This window comes from Monodon monoceros, unplaced genomic scaffold, assembly GCF_005190385.1.
Source record: "Monodon monoceros isolate NGI ecotype Baffin Bay Population unplaced genomic scaffold, NGI_Narwhal_1 Super_Scaffold_8, whole genome shotgun sequence".
Lineage (NCBI taxonomy): Eukaryota > Metazoa > Chordata > Mammalia > Artiodactyla > Monodontidae > Monodon > Monodon monoceros.
In genome coordinates this window covers 6987993-7007722 of record NW_021703785.1, presented here as the reverse complement: position 1 = coordinate 7007722, position 19730 = coordinate 6987993, and positions in this window count along the sequence as shown.

Here is a 19730-nt window from a genome sequence, read left to right as displayed (position 1 = left end):
GGTACTTGTCGGAGCTATAAAGGGCCTCACAGCAGATTTCTGCAGCTTGAGACCACTCAAGACAACACATGCCTCTCAGACACCCCCTTCTCCATTCTCCCTCTTAGAAGCCTTATTTTCTTCCTCTGAATTTTATCCTGGTCTAGTCCCAGGTGCTTGGGAAATGTGTCCCTACTCAAATCATGCACCAATACCAGAACTGAGATTTTGTTTTTTGACTTACAAGAACAGGAGGGAAAGTAGAGGATTAAAACAACAACAACAACACTGAAATGGGAGGAGAGGGATAAATTGGGAGATTGGGATTGACATAGACACACTACTATATACAAAATAGATAACTAATAACAACCGACTGCAGAGCACAGGGAACTCTACTCAGTGCTCTGTAATGACCTAGATGGGAAAAGAATCTAAAAAAGAGTGGATATATGTATACGTACAACTGACTCACTTTGCTGCACAGCAGAAACTAACACAGCATTGTAAATCAACCCGACTCCAGTAAAAAGATAATTAATTAAAAAATAAAGCAGAAATAGAGGAAAAAGAAGCTGAGTGCAGAGATGAATAGTATTTCAAAGTGTCTGAGCTGTTACTGTTCCCATTTTAAGTGGGCCCTGTTGGCGATGCTGTGTTTGGCGTGCGTGATCGTCGCAAAGACAGGCAGGCTCTTGTTTACTTGCCTAAAGTCATGCTGGGTGTGAGTGTGACAATAAAACGTGTCAGAAGACGGTGTGTTGGTTTCAGTGGGGTCTAGGCAGGGCAACGTATGATTCCTCAAACCTCCTTAAGAAGCCTCACCCTGGAATACAAAGGTTATTCAGTGAAACACCATGATTCATAAACAGCTGTCATAGGGGAGGCTCCACAGTGGGTGTGAGCAAAGCTGGGGGCCAAAAAGGTCCATAAAATTAGCCCAACCTACCGTCAGCAGAAAATGGACTCCTGTCCTAATGATTGCTGGGCACTGGCCCTGCTTCTTCTGAGTCTCGGTTTCAGCAAGAGAAAGGAGGCGGGTCTGTAAATGAAAGTACAAGAGAGCAAGAGAGGTAAAGGTAGAAGGGTTATAAAGTGTATCCAGCCGCTCTCCTGCCCCGGTGAGGGACGTGGTGCCTGCTGCCCATCCTGCTGTTTCAGAAGAAACCCTGAAAAAGTAATTATGAGAAAAAGATCAGAGATTTTGACCCAGCCTTTTGATGCTTATAGCTTACTGAATAGCAGATGTTCCTTAAAAAATTGAAAATGCAAAATGGGATAAGAGAAAATGTTCTCTAAACCTGAGCTGTCTTAGATAACCAGGGTTTAGAGTTAGCTACTCTTAGAGAAAAGTGAAGGCTCTGGGAGTTTGGAAGATGAGGCTAAGGAAACCTGTACTGGAGCAAGAAAGACTAGAATTTAACCGTATTTGCTTACATTTGTATGTATATACAAAGAAATACCAAGGGCAGCCTTTATTAGGAGGTTTTATTGATTGTTTTCCACATGCTGTTTATAGTCTTCATTCCAGAAAAAAAAAAGGAGATTATCATGAAGATGATGCATATTTTTTCAAGATTAAAGGAGAGAGAACATAATGCTTCTTTGGAAAAGATCAAAGGAGAGTATCAGGGAAGGATAATTAAAAGGTCAGCCAGTAAGGCAGCGATCGCCCACAGGGGGCGCTAACTTCCTGCCGTGGGAAGATTCTAAAGATGGCCTGCAAGAGTCTCATCCGTGGTTATTCAGTGAAACACTAATTTAGGTGCTTCTGGGAAGGTATTTTTACAGATGTAATTAAGGTCCCAAGTGAGCTCACCTTGAAGTGTGGAGAAGACACTGCTCAGTCATGTGAGTGCTTAACAAGCACAGGTTGTCTCTGGCTAGATACAGAGGTCAGAGAGATTCCAAGGGTGAGGCGTTGCCTGCTGCCTTGTTATGAGGGGGTCGCAGGATAAAGAATGAGGGTGGTCTCAGGAATTGAGAGCAGCCCTGGCTGACAGCCAGCAAGGATACAAGGGTCTCAAGTCCTATAGTCTCACGGAGCTGAGCTCTGGCCGTAGCAGACAGGAGCTGGAAGAAGGCTGGGGGCCCCAGGCAGCAGTGCAGTCAGCTGAACCCTAACTTCAGCCTTAAGGGACCCTGAGCCGGGAACCAGGTCTAACATCCTGGACTCTGACCTACAGACCTGCAGGATCGTACATGAGTGCTGTTTTAAGCCACTAAGTTTGTGGCAATTTGATACAACAGCAATAAAAAACAAATGTACCTTCCTTAACGAAATGAAAGAGAAAGAAGAAAGGAAAGAAGAGAAAGCCACCAGGCAGTACAGTGCTGCTTTTTCCTCCACAAAAGAGGCGTGGGTTTTCTCCTCGGATTTCTAACAGGGAGACAGCTCTGATTCCAATCCAAGGTCACCGGAAATCCCCAGGTCATCACCCAGAACCTCTCACAAAGGTTCTATTAGAGTGAGGCCCCATTTCCACTTTGGAATGCCATTAGATATTCCTAAGTTAACATTTTAGAGACATTTTCCCTTTATTAAATTCCCTTTTGAGTAGATACATCAATTTATGAAGGGAAAGCAAACTTCTTGTGAAATAACACCACTGCATTTTAAAAATTATATATTCCAAGTTCCAAATAATTGAGTTGCGAGAAGGAAATGGCTGCAAATTGGAAATTCCCTTTAGTGTGTGTATGTTTCCCAAATGACCTTCTTTCTAATTTGCTGTCATTTCAATTTTGAATTGAGTAGCAGAAAGAGCTGTTAAGTGTATTAAATATTGGGGTATTAAAAAATAATTCTATCATGCTTTTTGTTTAACTTGGGGAATCAATGAAGGAATTTTTAGGGTAATAACTATACAATACTTTCCAGAGAATAGCTAATAATCTCTGCTCAGTCCTAATAAATAACCTCATTATTACAGTAATGAAAACAAGTTAGGGAATTTCCCAGGAACGTAGAAAGACAAACTTTATCCTAGTATCTTCCTGTTATGATCAGCAGGTCCACGTTTGCCAAATGTGGCCAGGATAGAACTAAAACCTTTGGCATATATAGTGAAGAAATCTAGAGAATTGCAAAAAATAGTTTTCTCTCACTTCTTTTTCCCTAGTGGACATTGTTTCTGCCTGTATTTCACTTGTTTCCAGCTTCTACACTGAATCCAGTTATTAGGAAGTAAATTAAAAAGAAATGCTCTTGTGATATTTCCTTGTCAGTAGTCTGTCTGTGTTGGCAAGAATTCTAAAGTCGAAACACTTAACGAGAACAGCAGGAACCTAACTTAAAAATTACGTAAAGAAGTAGGTGAAGTAAGACGTCGCTGTTTGAGTTCTCTGCCTGCTGAGTACTTTAAATTTCTTTCTCTATCTATTTTTTTATGATCTAAAAATATCCAGAACAGATCAACGGAGACTGCAAATAAAGAAATAGGCATGGGGGAAAATGCAACCATATTCTGAGAACTATTCATCTTAACGAGAAAAGGAAAATTAAAAAAAAAAACCAAAACTTGAATCAACATGTTCCTGGTTACTATTAATATGATTTACACTGAATTTTTGTAATGAAGCCTTCTCATTCAGTTGTGTAGGTAATGGTTGTAGACAAATGAAACATTGCAAGCCCTCTTTCTACATCTCTTTGTCCTTTGTTTCTTATTTAAAAAAAAAAAAATTCTCCAAGAATACCTACACACATTACTCTGGATTTATTCAAATCTATGGAAAGAAGGAAACTTAGTAAGGTACAGGGATCTATGTCCATTGCCTCACCTCTAGTCTGACCTCAATGCCCTTTGATGAAGCCCAAAGCTCCATAAATATTTAATTTTTCCTACTTGGAAAAAAGGTAAATTCACCCTACATGGAACAGAACGAATTCCAGAACTATTGTTTCTGCAAGCATTGACTGTGTAATGTTTATGGGAATTGTAATGGTTAAGGAGGTGAAAAGAAGTCTATGGGCATTTTTACTGAGATTGGTAATATCAGCCTTGTTTTGTTGGGTTGATCAGGATTTGTTGCTCTTCTGTAACAGCTGGGGAGCCAATTACTTAAAATATACCCTAGTTGATGTTGAGCTTTCTCCTCCCCTTAATAGCAGATTAAATAGATCTTTACAGTCCTTTGGAAAATTCCACCAAAATTGCACTTATTTGATGCATATTTGAAAGAAGAAGTTAGTACATTTTATCATTAAATCTTAAGGTAGGCGGTAGATATAATTTCCCCAAATGCCTTATGACTCCCACAGAGTAGCTTCTTCAATGGGAAAGTATGACTCACTCAACCTATGGATGAACTGTTCTTTTAGATTATGTCATCAGGTTTGAATGCCGCGGGCTTCAATTTGGATAAGGTTGAGTAAACACAAGTGGCTAACTCCAAGTGTTGTTTAGAAAGTCTTTATATCATGAACTAAGTAGAATTTAAATTTTGACTTGGTCGAGTGTAAAACCACCATCCTTATCTTTATCTGGAATTGCAAACACATCATCTAGTGGAATCTGGGAGTGGAGAGAAGAGAATCGCCGTCTATTTATCACTGACCCTATGCCGGGCACAAAGCTACGGGGTTTGTGTGTTTCATTTATCACCTTTATTCTCACAGTGACAACCAGCTGCTGTTATTTAGGAAGGCACCAGGAAGAATCAACACAGAACTCGTCGATAAAGTCAACTTTAAAAACCAGCACCTACACATTTCTGTTAGGACTATGCAAACTATTACTTGTTTCAATATGAAGCAGGAATCCTCCTACCCTCTGGCCCTTCACCTCTCAGAAGTATCCACATGATGGACATTTAGGTTTGGGCCCTTAAAAACAAAGTGATTATAAATACAGTCTGTCTTCTTTGGCAGCAGCTCATTTTTTGTGCGTTTTATTTCCCTCTCTTGTGAGAAATCTCTTAGTTTTCGAAATCTAGGCATGCATAGTCTTTTTTTTCTTTGTCATCATTTAATTCTAACAAGTACCTTCCAAGGGTCCTTCCAGTCTCTCTGTTCAGCCAACTCACCCCTTAAACGTATCCCTCTGTATGAATTTGTCCCTACCAATGCTTATCTGCTCTTGGGGATCTCATTTTGGGGCTTATTTCTCCAAGAAGGAGGTCTGCATGTAATTTAGGGCCTTGCTAAGCGATGGTATTTCCAACTGCTCATAATTTAACAAATGAAAGTCTTTTTTCCCCTACAATGAGACAAAGTTACATCTAAGTGAATTAGAAACCCTGATTTTTTGCAATATATTTTATTTACAAAAATAAATAAACCATAGATCAAGAGCATATTACAAAGACGACTTGGTTTATAGTTAATTTTTATGCACAAACCTCTGCTTTCCATTGGAAATTTTTCCAGCAACTACTGACTCAGGCTTGCCAAGCATTGCTAAATAAAGACCAAGGTATTCTTGACTAAGGTCTCAGCATTATGTCTACTCTTCCTTCTGGCAATCTGCAGGAGCCCATGTTTAGCAATTTTAGGACTTGGTTCAAGATTTCTGTTCCACAGATATTGGCTTAACTTAGAGACTTTCTATTTCCAATATTGATGTGCCCACGCCTGTGGTTTTACTGAGGAAGTGAATGAATATCTTTAGTTTATGTTTCTGTGATAATCGACATTCAGGTGAATAGGTAAAAAGTGCACCATGAACCGTTAAGTGAAAAGCACATACGTTGTAAGAGGACACTGGACTCTTTCTTAATTTTTTAAATAAAATGTAAAGTACTCCAATGTTGTCAGCATCAAGAATTAAAATGCAAAGGGTATGATCCTATGGTCATTCCAATATTATTTAATATATTCAAAGAAAATCATACCAAAATGTCCCACATGAATAACTTAATTTAGCTAAACACTTCAGCAAGAGTCTTCTGCACTTCTGTTTGTCTGGAAGGGTGTTTCCCCTCTTCTCCACTTTCGAAGTACGGCAGAACCCTGTCCTCCCACACAGATAATTCTCCATTCTGTCCATCTCTCCTGCAAGGCCACGTCTGGCCAACACACCTCTCTCTTCACACCTCCTCAGAACATAGGACACTTGCAACCAGTCCCTCTCACTGCTCTGGAGAGCATGAGGCACAGAGAAGCCACCCAGGGAGGATCACCCACCCCAAATTCCTCTCCAGCCATTGATCCTCTACTGTTTAGGAGAATGCTGGACATGGGACACAGAGAAGTAACTTGCAGTGTCTTTAGGCTACACCCCAGGACATTAATACATGCTTCTCTATGCTCTACAATCACTCATATTTTCTGTAAATTCATTCTCATCCCCTTTCTGAGCTTGACTCTGCAGCTTGAAATACTAAACCATGTCTCACTCACCAACGGGTATTTGAGTTCTAATCACACAGTTTCCATCCAACCAATACCATCTTCCTCTGAGTTCTGTAAGCTCTGTTGTCTGTTCTCCAAAATGCTTGGCTCTCTTAAGAAAAATGGGTTTTGTATATCCCATTGCAAAAACGGCATTAACACCAGGGACAGTCCAACCCAGAAACCCCAGTGACTGAAGATAAATAGAAAGTTATTTCTAATTCATATCAAGTCGAATCAGGATGGGGAGAGTGAGGGTGTCCAGAAGCAAGGGAGCTTCTTCTACATGATGGAGAGGGTTTAGGATCTCAGCAAACGGAGGCTTTGTCTTCTTCAGTAGGTGGCTTCCATGTTTGCCCCAAGCTTTCACATCCAGCCTGCTGGATGGTATGTTGTAGAGACAGAGTAGAGGATTGTGAGAAACATTTTTATGGGTCCAGCTTCAGAGTGGTTTATATCAGGCGCATGGTCATGCCTAATAACGAGGGAGGCTAGACGACATAATCTATCTCTGTGCCCAGAAAGAAAAAGAGGTAGGTTCAGTGAGAAACTGATAACGCAAATTTGTCTGTCACATCAAGAGTGTTGGTGTTGCTTTTGCTATGAGTTTTGATACCTACTTAGAATGTTTACCTCATGTAAAGACAAAACAAAACAAAACCCAAAATATGAATATTTATTCTTAGCTATCTTTTATTTACCCTGGAACAACACATAGGGAAAGCTTTTTTACTATCTGAAAAGAGCAAAGAAAATGATGGGTACCAGGAAGAAATGGGAGATTATGTTAATACAGGAACATATTATCTAAGTATTTATATATGCACATGTAATGTTTGACTTTTTGGTAGTTTTCATTCCAACTAATCTCGTTTCTTACCATGAGCTAGCAATGCACTAAGATGGATACAAAACATTTGAATTCATCCTCTCAATCCCTAGGAAATGAGCACACTTATTACTTCTGTTTTTCTGAGTGATTGAAATGCCTTGTTGAAGGTCCAATGATCTTTCTTTTAGTTTGGCTTCCTGAGGACCTTGTATCTATGTTGGAACCCTTAGTGCAAATATATCTTGCTTATGGAATCACTGCATTGCTGTATTTCATAAAGAAACATATTTTACATGCTCTAATGAAGCTAGCCTTTTAAAGAGATCCTGGGGTAAAATTTTTCATAAGTCAAATTTTTGTCTTGTAAGTGTTATTTTTCTCATAAATTAAGCAAATGTTTATTTTAGAGTAACTACTTTCTAGTCAATTGTAAAAGGAAAAGTGTTAAGTAGCATTAATTAGAGCATCCACCCACAGGGTTAACTAGAGATAAATCTGGGAGGTAACAGTGAATAAAATATATCAACAAATAAAATATATTTTCTATACAGTAGAAAATAAAGGAAACGTGGAATATAGCCTGAATTTTGCCACTCAAATTGTATATGTTTCTTATGCTGTATGGAGAGTTCGATGATCAGGGAAAGATGAATCAACCTGTGGAGTGGCAAGATTTTGGTAAAAGACTTTATGCTGAAGACTTTGGAACCAAGGAGTATATCTGTAGCATCTCTGTAGCTTTTTCTGCAGCATCTCTCTTTACAGTAGGTGTTTCTGAGATAGAGCTAATCCTTACAAATCTTGCTGTGACGTGGAGGCTATTATATCACATTTTACAAATGAAGGCAGCAGGCCTCAAAAGCAGCATTTATTCAACAAATATTTAAATGCTGACTATATTCTGGCCCTGTGGGAACAGTGGTAAGTAATTGTATTCCTAGAGCTTAATGGATTCAGACATATAATATATGAATAATATATAAATATGACACATACTGTATAAATGTGGGGAGACATATACATATACAATAATTAATATATCAATAAATATTTCAAAGAGTCCTTGTGTTATGGAGAATGTGGACTAGATGATGTGCTAGTGTCAGGACAGAGAGGATTTCTTTAGAGTGGATGAGCATGGAACTCTTCTCTGATTTTGGAGGTAAGGCCTGAATGAAAAAAGCCAACAGTGTGAAAATACACATTCAGATAAATACAGGAGCTGGGGAAATAAAAATGAAATGGTCTCAAGGGAGGACAAACTGTCAAGTTGAAGGGATCATCAAAAAATGGTGTTACTAGCACTCAGGAAGAAATGGGGAAGGAGAGGCACTAATGCTAGAGACCTAGGCAAGAAGCTGATCATTTGGGCCATGAAAGAAGATTGGATTTTGGTTCTAAATGCAAGAGGGAAATGTTGGGAGTTCTCCAAAAGGGCATTAATGTGGTCTGAAGTTTTGAAAGCTCACTCTGTCTGTTGGATGGAGAAATTATTTTTGAAGGGGAGGCATGGAAGAATTGAAGTGAAGAGGTGAGTTAATAGTGCAGGAAAAGGATGACTATGGTTTGGGCTAAGGTTTTAGCAGTGGACATGAAGAGAAGGGAATGCCTTCATAATATGATTTGGAGGAGGAACTAGCAGATGGATTGCAGGTGGTAGAGGAGGGAAGAAGCTGAGTCAAAGATGACTTTCTTTTTTGGCCTGAGCAATACACTGATGATGAAGCCATTGGATGGAATAGGCTGGAGAGGGATTGATATTCAGCAACTTGGTAAATAGTTCGCTGGATACCATTCAAATAGCAAGTAGTACATCAAACACAACTTGAAGCCGGCCTTGGAAAGTTTCAAGGATGGGGATGCTTCACTATTCTGCCTAGTGTAGAATAGATATAACATAAGAAGTATCCACAATTTGGAAAAACATCACTTTGTGAATATATTTAATTGGATACTATTGCAGGTTTTCCAATGAGCAGAAATTACAACATACCCACATACACATACTATGACACACTGGTGATCCTGTTACTATCTTAGTTTTGCTGAATTCATGCTTATGTGGGGCACCTCTGTGTTCATGCATTTGCATATTTGTTTAAGTGAATTCTTTCTTTTTTTTTTTGGCCATACCACGTGGTTTGCAGAATCTTAGTTCCCGGACCAGGGATTGAACCGGGGCCCCAGGGGTAAAAGCACCAAGTCCTAACCATTGGACCACCAGGGAATTCCCAAATAAGTTCTTTCTTAATGGCAAGTAAATTATGAACATATTCAACCTAAAGAACTTAGGAAAACCTATTTATTGTGCCAAGTCCACAGTTCAAAGATAGAATTTTTCAGGTATGAGCTGTAAAGTATTTTCTCTTGTATTGCACTTTTGCTGCAGAGTTTAGGTGTTTTAAAACAGTTTTAGTCTTACAAACTTCCCAGACAGGTAACAGCAGAGGAAAGTATCAAGAAGCTAACTCAAGCCCATTTTGGATAAAGAAAATTTAGTTATACAAATGCAATTGTAGTAAGAGCAAAATTATAATTATTATACAATGACTCGAACACTAAAACATCTAAACCAAGCAGTGACCCAGCCCTAAAATATTAGAAAAGTTCCCACATTTTATGCTTAGTGAAAAATTAGGGTATGTATGGTCAGAGGAAAATTTCCTTCTGGTCTAGTATTATACATTTTAGGTGAATGATGGGTCTCATTTTTCTTAAGCATTTACCATTGGCCACCTAGAGTTAAGAGTAAGTGTTAGATCATCAATCTAGGTGACATGAGGTTTAAATTAATTGGATTACACTGAGTTTTACATGATTAGAACTTGGAAGTCAGGTTCTAGATTCCTGGTTAAAACACTCTTAATCCTCCAAAGTAGGTCAGCCGTAACATTTTAGGGTTTTGGTTTTAGATAATTGTTAACATTAATTTTATTTATAAAGAATACAGGGGCTGACCTTGGGAGCCACTTATTCAGCAATTAAAATTAATTAACTTAGGTTTAAACACTTAATTTAAAAAAATATAGTGTTTCATAAAGAATAATAAGGGGAAGCATTATATATGAAATATTTAAAATTAAATATATATCCATGTCCACACGTAGATATATTCCTGTGTGTGTGTGTATATATACACACACATGTATATCTCAAACATAAAATAAAAACCTAAAGACGTGACAGAAACATATTTAGAATTTTAGGATAGTGATTATCTCTAAGCAGAGAGAGGAAGAGAGTGGAAAGGAATGGGTAATGGCATTTTAGCAGTTTATTGTGTAGTTTCACTTTTAAAAATATACATATATAAAGAAGGAATAAAAAAAGAAAACTGGTGAGCCACTTTGCAGAATTCTGAAAATAATATAGAAATGTACGTCCATAGAATGAAATCAATTTATCACAGCACATATATGATACTTTTACTCATTGTTTATGGTGTAGATGAGAACAAAGCTTAGAGGTGAAAATATCTTAATTATTTTCCTTTAAATACCATGTATTCTTGCCATCAGTATCAATCCCTGCATAATGAGGATTGTGTGTCCCCTGAACATATATCTGATATTCCAGGTAATGGAATAACTGAAGAAAACACATCAAAGAACAGTTTTAATGTAAAAGACTTTTTGTGTTTGAAGTGGATCTGCCTTTCTTTAAGGGCTGAGTAACTATATTTGCTCTTATCCTGGCAAAGAGTTGAAAGTTACATTTTTTTTTTTACAAATTAATATATAGAAATCAGAAAATAAATCCAAAGTTTTTAGTGTAGAGTTTTACTCTGAATATAAGAGTTCTGTGGGGCAAAAAGGAAAGATTGAAGAGCTCTCATTTGCTGATGTTAGCTTAGGTGAAGAGAGAAAGGGTGGGAATACTCATTAAATGATATCCATCTCTCTATCCAATAAACACGGCCCATTACGCACTTGGGTTCTTTTATTTTCTATTTATCCTCAAGAAGGCCAGTCACAAGTAGTCAGAGACTTGTGAGGGCACTTTCAATGAAAATTTGCAGCTGTGGCTTCTGCGCTCACCTGGCAGTCTGCCTAAACCTAAGTGTGGAGACTGGTGCATGACACGTCATCCCCTACAATTTCTTGACTGTAGCCTAAATCGGGAATGCTTTCTTTATAATAGCCAGAGGTGGTTATCAAGAAGGATGGCGGTGTCTGCTGTCTGGGTTGGAAAGCTATAGATTAATGTGTTGTTTTAAAGTATGTAATGTGCCCATAGACTGTAGCAATAGGGAAATAAATCATTTGGGGTGGAGGGGTGGGATTCAGGAATGCTAGCATGGGGGAAGCAAAGTTTGCTGGTTGCCAAGGGAATGAGAGTTCTGATTAGTAAGTGAAGTATAATAACCTGTCCCACATAAATCTCTGGGGTCTTAGAAGGGAGCTTTCAAGTGGGAATCACTAGTTCTTCCTTGACACTCAAGCTTAAGATCTAAATTGCGTTGTCTATGACACTTGATAACTTCCCTCAAGTTATCGTGATAGTGTGATTCTTACCCTTGAAAGGCCAACTAAGTAAGCAGATGGCTTGAAGTTTGAATTTAGGGTACCATGAAAAGAACCCACAATTGAACTCCAGATCAATTTTAAAAATGAATTTCTTAAAGAAACTAAAAACCTACTCCAAGCAAATTAGTTTAGAGAAACATACTGTACTTTAAACTGTCAGATTAGTTTTCAAGTGTAAAATTTTAAAAGATATCAGGTTATGACTGAAGATTATATGGTAGAAAACATTGTGAGCAACCATAGAAAAATGATAATGTGAGTTTGCAATAAGTTTTGTTTCATTTGCTCTCAGTAAATATATATAATTTATAGCCATATATTATTGATATAATGGATATTTTCTAAGCAACTTGTTTAAGGAAGAAACGAGGTCACTGAAATCTTTCAGGCCAAAAAAATACACTAAGCATTTAGCTGTGAAACTGAGAAAAAAAGACCCTACTTTTAAAACATAGCCAAGTTATAGAAATCATTTTCTGTAACATGATGTATCATTGTGTGTGGTAAAAATGGAGCAGGGTATTCTCAAAATATATTCTCAGGAGTAGTCGTCAATGTTCTTTCACACAAGTTAAGCGCTTTTATGTACTTTTTTCACTGAATGTGGTTGTCAATTTTTAGTGTTAATTGTTGGCAGGGTGTGGAGCTGCGTGACTTCACTATGTGGGAGAGAGAGAAAAGATGGGCTTGTCTTATCTACAAGTAGGTTTGAACATGTCTTTGTCTGACATGTCTTTTAGGAATGACTTTATTGAAGTTCCCGGAAGGAGCCTTGGGGTAAATATCCTCTGTTATTGCTGCTATCTATCTGATGCTAAGGAAACGAGTTTGGATGTGATGAGGACATTTCTCCCCTTGAGATCAAACCAGAAGTGAATTTATGACAGCCTGTGAAGCTAGCCAATACCTGCAGGAAAATAAAGGAAGAGGAAAGAAAGAGAAAGACAAGAGAGAGAGAGAGAATGGATGGGTGGATTGGCTCAAGGTCAATCACGAAGCCACATCAGATAACGAGGAGAAGCAAATGATACTGTTAGGTGTCCAAACCCAGGGGCCTAAAGGAGACTCAGAATTCAGGTGACACTTCCTGCTGTTCAGTGCATTCTCTGTCCTGGGAGATAAACTAATGCTGTCTGGGACTGGAGGATGCTGTACCCCAGAGCACACGGTCAGGATGACTACATTCTGGGATCCATAACAGTACTTTCATTTTTGTCTCTCACTCTTTTGATTGAACGTGTGGAACGATGCACGGATAGGTGCTTTGGCATTTGGGAAGTCAAATTTCCTTCTGTTACCTCTTGCTCCCCCCCAGAGTCAGGATTTCTGATAGCAAGCCTGTTCTTAAGGACCTTTCTTTGGCATCCATTTCCTGTTTAAAAAGGCGAGACATAGCTGAAATTGTTTTCGGTGATGTGTATTAAGAACAATGAAATACCGAAAGCATTCAATGTCATTTTACTAAGATCCCTACAGCTTTCTTCTATCTTAACGCAGGATGTTTTCATGGTAAGCGATTCAAGCCTATCTGTTTGATATTTCCCTGAAATATACATCTCTCTTAAATGTCTCAGAGTGCTTGGGAAATAAGAATTTACTTTACATATTAAAGTTTTGTGGAAGTGAAACTGAATAGGAATCCAGACATTTTTCTTGGAACCCACAGTCTTAAGCACCATACTATCCTGCTTCCTCTTTGTCAATAAATAAAAGTGAGATGAGAAGAATTGTGGATAAGATGAAGGAATATTATTGCATTCATTCAAGTACAACCTTGCAGTAAACTGGTGGTCAGAATGAAGAAAGCATGCACCTGAGTAACATTGCAAGGGCCAAATAATGCATTTTATTAGAGGGATGGAGCAAAGAGACACAAATAAATTCAAATATTGAGATTGCATGACGATGAAGATAGCAGAGTCACTGTCCCAGGTCAGGGACTTGGAGTATAAGCTCCGGGATTTGACCCGTGCTCATGACCATTTACACTTACAGTGGGAATTGTAAGTCAGAGCTGATGAAAAGGTCAGACCTTAAGATAAAGTCTTAAAGCCCTTAGCATCATGGTGAGTAGTTAACTATAAGAGCAGAAGTTCTCTAAGTGGATACTGAGGAGAAGAAAACACTGCAAGCCCAAGTATTATTAAATATTCAGTTTTGGGGGATAAGCGGGAACGCTCAAATGTGGCAGAGCTGAAAAGTCACCTCCACAATAGGAACTGCAGTGAGGACCTTGATTATAACAAAGAAAGCTGCCTCATCCACTCATGCCCTGTGCACAGGGCTACTGTTTCAGCAAAACCCTTTTGGAAAAGTTGGATAGATTTCCTATCCTATTTCTCTCTAGGTGGAGCCTCTTCAGTTTCATTTACATGAGTGAAGGCAAGGACACTTGTGTCATCGGGCCTGGCATTAGGAAATAGAACCAGAAGTCATTTTATTTATTTATTTGCCACACCCCGAGGCATGTAGGATCTTAGTTCCCCGACTAGGGATCAAACCTACGCCCCCTGCAGTAGAAGCGCAATCTTAACCACTGGACCACCAGGGAAGTCTTCCCAAAAGTCATTTTAATGACCACCCGCAGCTGAAGATCTTCTCATTAAGGTACCTGTGCTTTATTGAGTACCTAACTATTTTAACTGTGCATATATCTATTTGAAGAGGGAATAGTCTAAGGGTTTAATATCTGAGTAAACATCCAAAGCAAGTTATTTATACTTTAGTAATGTTCTTGTCAACACATTAGATCTTTTTTGTACTGTGAGCTTTTAAATTTAGCAGACATTTTGGATTCTCTACTCTCCGGGGAAAAGTACAAGCATATATGAAGGATGATCTTTAGTAAACATGAGGTTATCAGAGCAGTTACTGATGAGCCTTAGATTTTTTTTTTTTTTTGCGGTACGTGGGCCTCTCACTGCTGTGGCCTCTCCCGCTGTGGAGCACAGGCTCCGGACGCGCAGGCTCAGCGGCCATGGCTCACGGGCCCAGCCGCTCCGCGGCATGTGGGATCCTCCCGGACTGGGGCACGAACCCGTGTCCCCTGCATCGGCAGGCGGACTCCCAACCACTGCGCCACCAGGGAAGCCCAGAGCCTTAGACTTTTAAAGTTAACTACTTTCTCCATTTATATGAGGTGGGGAGTGAGCACAGATTTCTGGATCCCACCCCCTAATAAAATGCCAGGAGCACTGTTGGGAACGTAGAGGGTACTTCTCATGCAGCTTAGTTATCACTCAGAGACTAATGACTTTGCCCAGCATAGGAAAACAGAAATAGAAGAGAAAAAATGATAAACTAAAAATGAAACAATTTTGTATCTGTCAGATTGGAAAAATATAAAAGTAGATAAAAGACACGTGGAAATGAAGAGACTAATAAACAAAATGAAATATATTCATGTAAGGGAATACTCTACAGCAATTAGATGCTATGAACTGAATCCATATATAGCAACACGAATAGATCTCAAAAACAAAATGTTAATTGAAAAAAATAAGATTAGATTTATGCATCACTCCAAGGATACAAAAATTAATAGCCAAGAGATGTTTTGAAAAGTATACAAACTTTTAAAAAAGGGAATCTGGACCGGAAGGACATATTTTAAATATTTTATGGAGTGTTTCTATGAGAGAGAGAGGACGATAGGATTGGAGCCGTAGAATAAAGGGGGAAAATCAAGCAAAGTAAGAGACAATGTCAGTCTAGACAGATGACACTGTACCCCGTGAACCGCAGAGTGTAAGCAAACTCAATATTGTACCCTGAGGTCTTTGAGGAAATTGTCCTCTTCATTTAAGGAACATGAAAACCTCTTTATTTTACATTGCTCTTTAGTTTACACACCATTTTCATGCCCTTTATCTTATATAAATTAATCAAAGGAAAATAGATTCAGATACCTAGGCCGAGTTTTAAAGAATGAGATCTAAGTAGTATGGCTCCCCTTAGACCGCATTTCTGAAAGACTCTCACTTGGCCAGTAAAACACTTCTTGGAGAAATTTATTTATAATAAGAAAAGTGGTCTTATGATGCAAATGCTTCAGAAGCCACAGATGATCACGAGAAGGGAGGTAGCATGTTTCCTCTTTGTTATTGTCTAATTGGCTTTTCCTCTGCAAGTATGCAGACACACAAGGATGCAGGGAATGTTACACAGTCTTTTATTCAAACCCTCAGGTGTTCATCCCATGGAGATAGAAAATTACACACCTTATAGCTTTTAGTTTCACCCTGGCTGGAGGGCAGCTGAAGCCAGCGCTGTAAGCTTTCCTTAGCAGCTGTCACAGAAGTACCTTGAGAAGACAGGTGTGCTGCCTGGTAAGGGATTGGGTACTTCTGTTACCTAGCCCCTCATGCCTTGTTAGATATGAATGAAAGCTAGAGACTATTTGAAGACCTGAAGAACACACACCTTAATCCACAATTGGAAACAAAAACGTTTCCTTCCTGTCCACCTTCTGCTTATTCTTAATTATGTTATAAAACATCCTAGCTTTTATTTCCAGAGGTTCCCTTGAGACATCCAGACTTAAAATTATCCTTAGCTCTTCCGGAATATAACACTTAATCACTAAGCAGTACTTAAGGATCCGTGATGGAAAATTGTATTAGCTGCTTATCTACAGCTTCACTGACGTTATTCTGTAGTCTTACAAGTAAATAAGTATACTTTGTTTATGGAAAGCATCTAGCCGCTTTGCAGAGGTTCCACCCTTCAGGACTTGACTGTAACAACAACAAAATTACTTATCTTAAAAGCAATGCAAGCATGAAGGCTTTTCTTATAGAATAGAGCAAACAAAGTTCAGGTAGGATGGGTGGATGGGATGTGAGTTTCCTTCCTAAACTAAGGACTTTGCTTTCTTGAACTATTCAAAGGCACAAGAGCCCCATTCCCAGGCCTTCCCAGGGAGTTCACTTTGATCTCCCTGCCTCTTCCTTTTCATTCTACCTTCTCTTTTCCTCTTCTGCCCCATTGGCCTCAACCGGCTCCATTCTTTTCCCAAAGGAAGTGGTTATGGCCCATGCCCCCTCTGGAATCTTATCTGTTTTTCCGTGTATCTAGGAGGTACTGGGAAAAATTGCAAACTAAGGTAAACATTTCATACTCTCTTAAAATATCTAAACTCAAGGGCCCCACATACTGGGATGATGACATTCCTACTTTTCTACTTCATTACCCCAACCTCATTTGCCTAAAGAGTTCATATTACTCTTATTTGCATTCCTCGATCTCAGTCTTTGTGAACTTATAATCAGAGAGCCTTTTTATACTTAGAGAGTATTTTTGTTCTACGTGCTCTGGAGCTTATCACAAATCTTTCCTCCGTTGTCAATTGTCTCCCAAAACGGTGCACAAAGCCCAAACATCCTCTCCTAGCCTCTACTGTCTCTCTTGGTTTCTGTAGCAATTGTGTAATGTCATTTCACGGGGGATGTTTGGGTGCTACACATTTGGATTTGAAGAGACAGACACATTTTATTTCCATTTATTGTTATTATTTTTTCACGTAGCCTAGAACGTGCTCACCAAGTACCTTCAATTCTTCAGGCACTCTGCCACGTGTTTGAGGTTCAAGATGTCTAAAGCACATGATTTAGGTACCCAATGAATCCTTGTAACCTTCAATCCATGTTTCATTCATTGTAAAGTTACATATTTTGCTTACCAAAATTGATTTTTATGCATGTTTACCAATGGGAATTTCCCCATAATTTTTCTTCTATGAGAAATCTGGACGTAATCTTTCTAAACACAAAGTCAATGTATGTATCAATTCTCTCAAATCTGCTTCCCAGATGACCATGACAAGTATCTAATTGGCTTTAGGGTAGCTGAAGAGGGAAGCCAGAAGTATCAGGAAGATGGATTGAGAACTACAGTTAACGTCTCCTGCTCTGCTTTGTGGTTTCTCTATGTGAACTGAAGTTACCATATTGCCAGCTCCAAGTGCAAATTAATTTAGATTACAATTGACATTTAGGTTTGGAGAGGGAAGGGAAAAAAATCAATGGTATGTGAACACTGAAACCATAAATAGTAACAAGTGGAAATCCCAAACCTCAAATGCTTTGAAGCATGTTGTATAATCCTGCACAAAGGTATGCAAAAGTATAATGGACAAAATAATCACGGGAGGTTGTGACACAGGCTTTAAGCCACAGGGACCACGATGGGATTTTTTGTTGTTGTTATTGTTACTCCAATACTTCAGCGTAATTACTGGCATAGAAAAATACGCAAATGTTAAGGAAAGAAGAAAAATGTGCTTATTTTATTAGGCTTAATTATAAGGGAGAACAAAAAGCCCTTGGAACTTTTTTTTAATGAATTCATCTCATTCACCAAAACCAAAAGCCCAGAAATCATTTCTAGCTTAAAAATGCATTTCCCCCCCTAAGATCAGGCACTGATTTGATGAATGTTCTCAAGTTAATCACCCATATAGGACTTCTTGAACGTTACTCTGACATTGAGTGCTGTCTGTGTAACTTAATGTTATAAAACCTGGAAGGCATATTTATAGCCCAATCCAGATGGACCGAAACAAAGTACAATTATTCCTTCAAAAGTCGACCTTCGCATACAGATTAAAATGGATTGCTTCCAAGATTCAAATGGAGAAATGAACTCAGTTCCCCAATTGTCGTGCATTCATTATGGCCCTATTGGACTTGGTTTTGGGCTGTGCTAATTAGTGACATGTCTGTGTTAAAAGTTGGACACACAGGCTGATTTGCAAAGTGGCAGCGGGTAGAGTTGTTATGAAACTAATTCCAGCTATAGAGATGGTGATATTTTAAATAGGCTCTGAATTAAGTGGTTTCACAGAAACAAATGAAAATGATTTTACTATTGACAGTGACCATTCCCATGCAAGAACAGGAATATCTGTGTGTTTGGCCATTTCTAGATTAAAACCTGTGCTAGTCTAGTTCTTTTGGAAAATTTAAGAGGAAACTCTAATTTTGATTCCCAATGGAAATTAGAATATAGAGGGGAATTTTATGAATGCCTTTCCTTTTTCATAATTTTAAAATGAATATATATATATGTATATCACCTTAATTTTAAGAACTCCCTTGTCCTTATTTTGGGGTGTTCACCAAATATATATTACAGACTAGGGTCATGGTTATAGTCAACTGAAGATGGAGGTTGGACATAGACGAGCTATAAAGCATTTCTTCTTTTTTCTCTTCTAAAGATGAGCCCCATCATGATAAAGGAAAAGGAACGGAAAGGATGAGAAGGAGTTGGGTGAGGTTGGAGTTGCTTCCTTCGTTGGTTACACCTGCTGTTCCAACATTTCATCCTTTGGTCCTTCTTGAGCCCTGGGGTTGTGCTAACATATTCAGCAGAGGAGATGCTCGTGCCCACGTGATCGCTCTAGGTTTATATCCTAAATGAATTCCACAGACATTTCTTGAGTTCCTGCTGTCAGAAGGACTCAGAAGCTTCTAGCCATGTGGAGATAGTTAAGATGGCCATGTTTTCACAGGGTTCAGGAGCTGAAATTTAAAATATTGCATCCTTGTGAAAAAAAATAACTGGTCACGTTTGAAGGATGAATACTGCAGCTTTTTAAACATTGCATTGCTGTGACTAATACACAAGTTAACTATTACAACAGTGCTTCTCTTACTTTAATATGTATTTAAATTATCTGGTGTTAGGTTAAAATACAGATTCTGAATCAGTAGGTCTGGGACAGGGCCTGAGTTTCTGTATTTCTAAAAATCTTCTGCTAGTCTGTGAAATATACTTGAGTAGTGAAACCGAGCAGGACCCTGTGGGCTCCTGGGCACAAAAGACTTTCTGTGTCCCCTTCCCTGAGTTCCAAAGGGCAGGTTCAAACAGTTGCTAATCAAGGAAGGGAGTGGATGCAGAGATAAGGAAGGAACAGTCAAGAAACAATAGTGTAGCCGTGGGGCAGGGTCCTGGTTCCCCCTCAAGGGATACCCAGAACAATATCTTTGAGCTCTTCCTAACTAAAACCCTCACCAAATGGAAGAATTGATGAAGCATTTTTCATTCCAGAGAAGAT